The sequence below is a fragment of the Pinus tabuliformis genome, chromosome 8 (genome assembly GCF_031772625.1).
Source record: "Pinus tabuliformis cultivar Carrire ecotype Pingquan chromosome 8, CPIR1, whole genome shotgun sequence".
Classification (NCBI taxonomy): Eukaryota; Viridiplantae; Streptophyta; class Pinopsida; order Pinales; family Pinaceae; genus Pinus; species Pinus tabuliformis.
Genome location: NC_142294.1, coordinates 1,279,031,866 through 1,279,040,306, shown reverse-complemented (window position 1 = coordinate 1,279,040,306; position 8,441 = coordinate 1,279,031,866). Strand labels below are relative to the sequence as shown.

Here is an 8,441-nt window from a genome sequence, read left to right as displayed (position 1 = left end):
GTTTGGTTAGAATACGAAAATGTGTTTGACTTAATTGGTTCCAGTTACTCTTTGAGACATAATGTATAAAGGAAGGGAATATTAATATTCTCAAACAACAAGAATAATCCAATTTATCTTAGTTCGAAACAAAAAAAAAATTGAACGAGAAGCCGTATGAGGTGCAAATCTCATGTACGGTTTTGTAGAGTGACAGTGAAGAAAACTTATTTGCCAACTTTTCCACTATCACCCCCAAAAAACCAAACTCTGCCTTACGTAAAGTTGCCAGAGTACGATTAACCTCTGGATTTGAAATCACTGCTTATATACCTGGTATTGACCATAATTTACAAGAACATTCTGTAGTATTAGTAAGAGGAGGAAGGGTTAAAGATTTACCCGGTGTGAGATATCACATTGTTCGAGGAACCCTAGATGCTACCGAAGTAAAAGATCGTCAACAAGGGCGTTCTAGTGCGTTGTATATTCTTACTTATCTAATACTTGTATCATTTCATGATGATGCCATGTGAATTGCTAGGAACATGTTAAGTATATAGCTAACCTAATAACGAACGTTTTGTAAGGGGACTAGAGCAGGCTACCGTGAAAAAAAAAAACACGATCTTATTTTTCATTGGAACTATTATATGTCCAAGGTTCAATATCGAAATCATTTTCGAAGTTTTCCCTGATTGTTTCAACAGAAAATTCAAAAATACCTTGACCTTATTAGAACGGGTTCAAGTCAAATAGCAATGATTTGAAACACTTTTTTATACACTATTTTGTAAACCTAAGGACTTGATCGTATAGATATGTAAAATACAGGATTTCCAATCATAGCAAAAGAAAGAAAGGGAACGGATACTCAATTGAGAGTGAGTAAACAGAATTATATGCATAAAGAATATATCTCATCTATGCAGATATAATAATGTGGAAAGCCGTATTCGACGAAAGTTGTATGTACGGTTTGGAGGGATATCTTTCATACCTTTAGAGATCCACCCTACAATATGGAGTAAAAAAGCAAAAATAAATGATTTTCAGCCTTTATGAAATAGATTCTTAAACCTTTTTCACACTCATGTCACGGCAAAGTACTGCAGAAAAAAAAAGAAAAAAAAACTGCAAAATCCGATCCTATTTATCATAATCGATTAGTTAACATGGTGGTTAACCGTATTCTTAAAAATGGAAAAAAATCATTGGCTTATCGAATTCTTTATCGAGCCATCAAAAAGATTCAACAAAAGACGGATAAAAGTCCACTATCTGTTCTACGCCAAGCAATATGTAGAGTAACTCCCAGTGTAACAGTAAAAGCAAGACGTGTGGGTGGATCAACTTATCAAGTCCCCACTGAGATAAGATCAACCCAAGGAAAAGTACTTGCCATTCGTTGGTTATTAGGGCATCTCGAAAACGTCCGGGTCGAAATATGAATTTCAAATTGAGTCACGAATTAATGGATGCTGCTAGAGGGAATGGCAATGCTATACGCAAAAAGGAAGAGACTCATAGAATGACAGAAGCCAATAGAGCTTTTGCACATTTTCGTTAACTCATAAACAGGATCGAGATCTACCTATCTATATAGTGGATTTATATATTCTTATAAAATAGAAATTGATTCCCGTTCAAATCGGACAATATGTTTATCGGAACAAAAGAGAAAAAATAAAAAGAAAAAAGCATAAATCATAGATAGATCTAAGTCCTCTTGGGAAGCCTTCCTTAAGGAAAAAGGAGATAGATTATGGAGGAATATTCGATCCTATTCATGAGATTATGTAAATCTCCTAAACTTGGAAGTTAGAAACTTTTTCTACTCTTTCGGAGATTGAAATAAATTACTAATTCATGATCTGAGATGTACAAAGTGAAAACTTCATTTTCAATTATACCCTGAGATCGTTTGAAAGAGTTTCATTTGCTTTTCTTCCATTCTTGTTTATGGTCTTTCTGGCTATATGGTCTATCCAGGGGAAAGATTTAGCTTCAAGAAATAGTAAATGATCTCATAGATACACAAATGTATAACTCTCCAGGAATTTGGATTGTGCTTATATCCATAACTGTAGGAATTGGGTCCGAACTTTACTTTTTCCAGTCTCTTTTCATCAATGGACCCCTTATGAAGGGAAGAAGTGCGATTAATTTTACAAATTATTACCTCTCTAATAAAATAGATTGAATAGATATCTATCTTTCTTTTTTATAAATGTTTGTATGGACATGTGGAAAAGAGAAAGAAAAGGACTGTTACCCCTACCTCCACTCGGACCAAGACATCACTTTTACCGAAAAAAGTTAAAGTTTTTGAAAATATTTTTTATTTTGTACCATATTCAATTCTTTAGGTTTCTATTGAATTGAAAAAGAAAGGATGTTCATTCAGTCGTCTTGTTTTATAGGAAATCTCCTCCAGATAAAAATTTTTTTATGATGAACCTATATGACCAATCGTATATCAATACTCGAATACGCTATCTCTAACATATGTTCATTCATAGATCAGGATATTTTTCATATATATATATGAATGGAATAGAATTTCCTTTTGGGATGCCTTGATGGTGAAATGGTAGACACGCGAGACTCAAAATCTCGTGCTTAAGAGCGTGGAGGTTCGAGTCCTCTTCAAGGCATAATATTGCTCATGCTTATTGAATGAGCAATATTATGGTAAATCTCGTAGAGTATCTCAATAGATTGAGATAGATACTCTGTTGATACAAGGTATTCCGATGATCGATTACCTACAAGTTAACGTTGTTGGAATAGGACAGTGGATCACAGGTAGGATCAGATCTTCTCTACCTAATGAGGAGTCCATTCCGAATACACCCTCGTATTATGAGGTATATTTCAGTAAGGACACAGATTGAGAAGATCGATACATAGATTGACCAGATACCACCTCTATCAAGATCTTGCAATATACGGGAGTTACAACCGAACCTCACCAACTATATCCATGTTGGATCCTGTGACTCTATCCTTTCCTCTCTTCAAATAGTGTGGAAAAGAATAATGCTAGAACCGAAATCGAGGAAATAAGGAGTAAGCATAGTCTAGTTAACTTAATGAGATATTATTAGACTATGCTTACTCTTACATGGTCGAGATCTCGGAGTGAGGAACCTCAAATTAAAGATCTATCAAGTCTTTATAGGATCTTAAATTGGAGCATATGTAGAACCTCTCATTGATTCCCACGACCCTACTACCTGGTCAATTTTCTTTTACTTCATTCCATATTCTCCCAGCTGATATCAAATCTTAATCCTGTTGTATGAATTGAGTGTTCAATTTCATTGGGAAAAATCCATTTATTCTCCAACAATGTCTTTGTAATTTGATCCAATAACATTCTGTTAGATAGGAACAGATTTGATAAATATTGGTAACTCTTGAATAGAGTATTATAAAGAATAGATTCATTAAATAATAACCTATTGGTTCCGAGCCATCTTTGGCGATGAATTAACGATTGGAAGTGGTCAACCCTTTCTCTCGAATTTTCGGTCAACCAACGGTTATATGAATATATAGGAAAATATGGCTGCATACGTTCCAATTGGATACCAATCGCTTGAATGCGTTTGAAATGCTCGATATGTCTATGTCTAAGGGACAATGGTTTCCACCAATTCATGACCAAAACCGAATTGATCGTGGATTTTGAATCATATCTATGAAAAAAACTTTGGATACTTTTTTTAGGGAAAAAATTAGGTTGTGCTATTAATCTTCTTGCACCATAAGTAATATAAAGCCTTTTCAGCAGTTCTTCATTTGCGAAAAATTCTCGGCGTGAAAACACAGGGCGCTGCTCTTGAAATAGGAAGGAATCCCAAAGAAATCGTCTTCCTATAAAGAACAATGGTTTCTTAGAGTATTTATATTGCTTCAGATATTGTATAGGAAATAGAGATTTGTCCATCTGCTGTTTTCTTAACGATCCGAACTGATACGAAGATCCCAATGAATTGGGTGTTTTTATATGGTCGAATCTATTACTGCGAAGAAAACTAAGACGCCAAATCCTAGGAGTCCAAACTACATTCTTTATTAATTCTTCATCCATATCCCTTTGTTTTGCGCCGGGAGTAAACTTCAATTCATATTCTTTCATAAATCGTATCAGATCTAGATTATCTCTCATTTTGAGTTGAGGAGAAAATGTGATCTGATCCTTATCGGACTTACCCCGACATATTCCTAACCTAGAAAATGGAAACTCCACCAGAATACTTTCTAAAAGACTAGAAGCTATATCAAGATCATGCTCAGCTAATTTATCGAAAGGAATCCAATTCTCTCTATTTCGTTCTGATATAGACCAAGAATCTCGAGCCGTTGATCCGGCCAAGCAACCCAAAATATGGGGAAGTATGGTCAATTCCTTCATAGTTGTTTCGACAATCGAAGGTTCTAAATACCATTCGGACAAACAACAAAACCTTTTCTTCAATAATTCCTTTTTGGTAGATAGAGGATTCATGGGAGAATTTCTTCTAAGCATATTTTGTATAAAAGCCTTTCCTACTTTGTAGATAATTCTTTCGTCATTTTGACTGGATCCAACCTGATTATCCATAGATTGTAAATGAAAAATTTGCCTATAAATAGTGGATTGAATTGTATTTGCTTCCATTGGACCTGGCGTTGGCCAGGGCACTACTGCGGGCCAAGCTGTAGAAGGTATTGCGAGACAACCAGAAGAAGAAGGTAAAATACGAGGTACCTTACTGCTAAGTTTAGCTTTTATGGAAGCTTTAACTATTTATGGACTAGTTGTGGCCCTAGCGCTTCTATTTGTGAATCCCTTTGTTTAATCCTAAAAAAAAAAATATCCCTACACCTCGTCATTACATTAGTATTTCTCCAATAATTTACTTGTTAAACTGTAGGAGAGGATGATCTGAATAATTAGCAAATGAATTATTCTTCCTATAACTATACTTCAGTCGGAAAGATTCATGACGCGTGTGGCAGGGAAGGGAGTGGATAGGGCAAGCAAATTCTTTTTATCCTTATAAAAGACATGGGATTAAGTTAAGTATCCCAAATATTATTATCCAGAACTAGATAGGATCAAATAAGAAAATAACAAAATTCTGTAGAACATATCCTTATCTATGAGGGGAGAGCGTATGAAAAATGTAATTGATCCTTTCATTTCCTTGAGTTATTGGCCTTCCGCTGGGGGTTTCGGATCAAATACCAATATTTTAGAAACAAATATAATAAATTCAAGTGTGGTGCTTAGTGTACTGATCTATTTTGGAAAGGGAGTGTGTGCGAGTTGTATATTCATACAACTCGCACACACTTTGGCCCAACCAACTGCACTTTGGAGATAGAAAAGTGCATAATCTCAACGAATTACTTCCGAATGGGGAATAGAGAAGAACTATAGCAATTCGTAATTGATTGGGAAATGAACTCTTAGTTTATAACAACCAATGAGGGAGGACCACTAGAATGGTTAAAGCTGAACTGTTTGAAGTCTAAGCACAACTAACTGGGTATTCTTTCCACCGCTGTGTCAAGATGAGATGGATTCAAAGGCATAGTTGGAGATTGATCCGATATATAACATTCATATCAATGGAATAATTTGATCTATTTACTGAAAAATAGTCCCAATCTCCCATCCAATTTTAGTTCCAATGCTGAACTGACGACCTAAACAGAAGGGAATTTATTCGATAGAACAAAAAGGAGGAGGCAAAATTAATTGATTGAATGGAACGATTCAATTTTCATGAGGTAAGAAGAGGAGAGAAAAGGGGAAATAAAAACAACATAAAACTTTCTTGATAATTGCAAATCCCTTTTGATGGAAGAGCCCTTCGGAGATCTCAGTCTTTTATAAATTGATTCTAATCTTCCGTAAACGGAACGGAAAGGGAAAGCTTGGTGTGAAGGGAACGTATACATTCCTGGGGAATAAAAAAGAACTGAGCAGGAGAGCCAAATGAATCGAAAGATTCGTGTTCAGTTTGGGAAGAGATTATGGATTTGTGAAATTTGTGAATAGATAATCTACTTTCATTAAGTAATCTATTAGATAACCGTAAACAAAAAATATTGGAGACTATTTGAAATTCGGAAGAACTATGTAAAGGAGCTATCGATCAACTCGAGAAAGCTCGGGCTTGCTTAAGGAACGTGTAAATGATAGCGGACGAAATCCAGGTAAATGGAAACTCCCAAATAGAACGAGAGAAAGAGGATCTCCTCAATACTGCTTCTGATAATTTGGAACAATTAGAGGATCCCAAGAATGAGACGATTTACTCCGAACAGAAAAGAGCATTTGACCAGATCTAACAACAAGTTTCTCGCCAAGCTTTACAAAGAGCTATAGGAACTTTGAATAGTCCTTTGAATACTGAGTTACATTTACGTACGATCGATCACAATATTGGCCTGCTTAGAACCATGATGAACACAAATGATTAGTTGTCATAGGTCCTATTTCTCAATAGATAATTAAAAAGGTTAAGGACCTATTTCTGAATAGATAATGAATAAGTGCTAATGGGAAGTATTAGACTCGAAAAAATTAGTAGTATTATACGGAAACAGATCGAACAACATAACAATGAAGTAAGAGTTGGTAATCTTGGCACTGTACTTCAAGTAGGAGATGGCATTGCTCGTATTCATGGTCTTGATGAAGTAATGGCAGGGGAATTAGTGGAATTTGGAGATGGTACAGTAGGCATTTCCCTAATTTGGGATCGGATAATGTTGGAGCTGTATTAATGGGCGATGGCTTGATGATAAAAGAAGGTAGTTCCATGAGAGAAACAAGAAAAATTGCTCAGATACCAGTAAGTGATGCGTATTTGGGTTGTGTTGTAAATGCTCTAGCCCAACCCATTGATGGTAAGGGTAAAATTTCAGCTTCCGAATTTCGACTGATTGAATCTCCCGCTCCAGGTATTATATCAAGACGTTCCGTATATGAACCCCTTCAAACGGGGCTTATTGCTATTGATTCTATGATTCCTATAGGGCGTGGTCAACAAGAATTAATTATTGGGGACAGACAGACCGGCAAGATAGCAGTAGCTACAGATACTATTCTTAATCAAAAGATTCAAAATGTAATCTGTGTCTATGTAGCAATTGGTCAAAGAGCTTCTTCCGTGGCTCAGGTAGTTAATACATTCCGAGAACGTGGTGCAATGGCATATACCATTGTGTTAGCGGAAACTGCGGATTCTCCCGCTACATTACAATATCTCGCCCCTTATACAGGAGCAACTTTGGCTGAATACTTCATGTATAAAAAACAACACACATCAATCATTTATGATGATCTCTCCAAACAAGCACAAGCTTATCGACAAATGTCTCTTCTATTAAGAAGACCACCTGGCCGAGAAGCTTATTCGGGAGATGTTTTCTATTTGCATTCCCGTCTCTTGGAAAGAGCAGCTAAATTAAGTTCCCTGTTAGGTGAGGGGAGTGTTACTGCTCTACTAATAGTTGAGACTCAAGCCCGAAAAAAGATAGAACCTTCTTATTTCGGAAACCATAACATACTCATCTCATATTTCGGAAATGAATAAAAGGCTCCGGCGTATAGAGAGGACCTTACAGTTGGAGAAAGAACCATAGAAACGATGAAACCCATGATTTTTTCTCATTCTCAGTACAAGGTCCCAGTCCTTGCCTACCAGGAAGATGCCTATCCAAAGGGAATTATGGTTGGGAAGGTTGCAGTAGCAAAAGACATTGGAACTTTTATTTTCTAAATAAGAAGAACCAGTGTTATTCTCAATGGACCAAACAAAACAAATGACTAACCGAGAAAAATATTAGTGATTCATGATAGTAAACTTCAATGACCAGAGTGAAACGTGGATATATAGCTCGAAAACGTCAGAAAAAAATTCTTGCATTTGTATTAGGCTCTCGAGGGGCCCATTCGAAACTTTTTCGAACTGCTAACCAACAGAAAGCTAGAGACTTAGTTTCCGCCCACCGAGATAGAGGTAAACGCAAGAGAGATCTTTGTCATTTGTGATTACTCGGATCAATGCAGCAGCTCGTGCCAATGGAGTTTCTTATAATAGATTCATCCAATATTTGTACAAGAGGCAGTTGCTTCCAAATCGTAAAACACTTGCACAAATAGCTGCATTAGATAGTAATTGCTTTTCCACCATCTTTAACAACTTATCGTATGATGAAATAGGTTAGGTATAGATGAAATAAATAGATAAAGATGGAATGGATAGAACAGATTCTCCCGGAGAATTCCCTCCGGGAAGGTCGAAATATTGAAAAGTTTTTTCATATTGGATTGGAAATGAATGAAAAGAATTCAATCCAATTCTTTTCCAAATATGAAATCTTGTTGACTTTTTCAACAATAGACTCAAGATCTACATCTTTATCGAACATATATTCTAGCTCCGATTTGATTA

At 36.0% G+C, this 8,441-nt stretch overlaps 1 non-coding gene across 1 annotated transcript; it reads left to right on the top strand.

Moving 5' to 3' along the window:
* Window positions 1-2,555: 2,555 nt before the first annotated feature.
* TRNAL-CAA (transfer RNA leucine (anticodon CAA)) lies at window positions 2,556-2,636 on the top strand. Its single transcript has one exon. It is a non-coding gene; the product is annotated as a tRNA-Leu (tRNA).
* The last annotated feature ends 5,805 nt before the right edge of the window (window positions 2,637-8,441 follow it).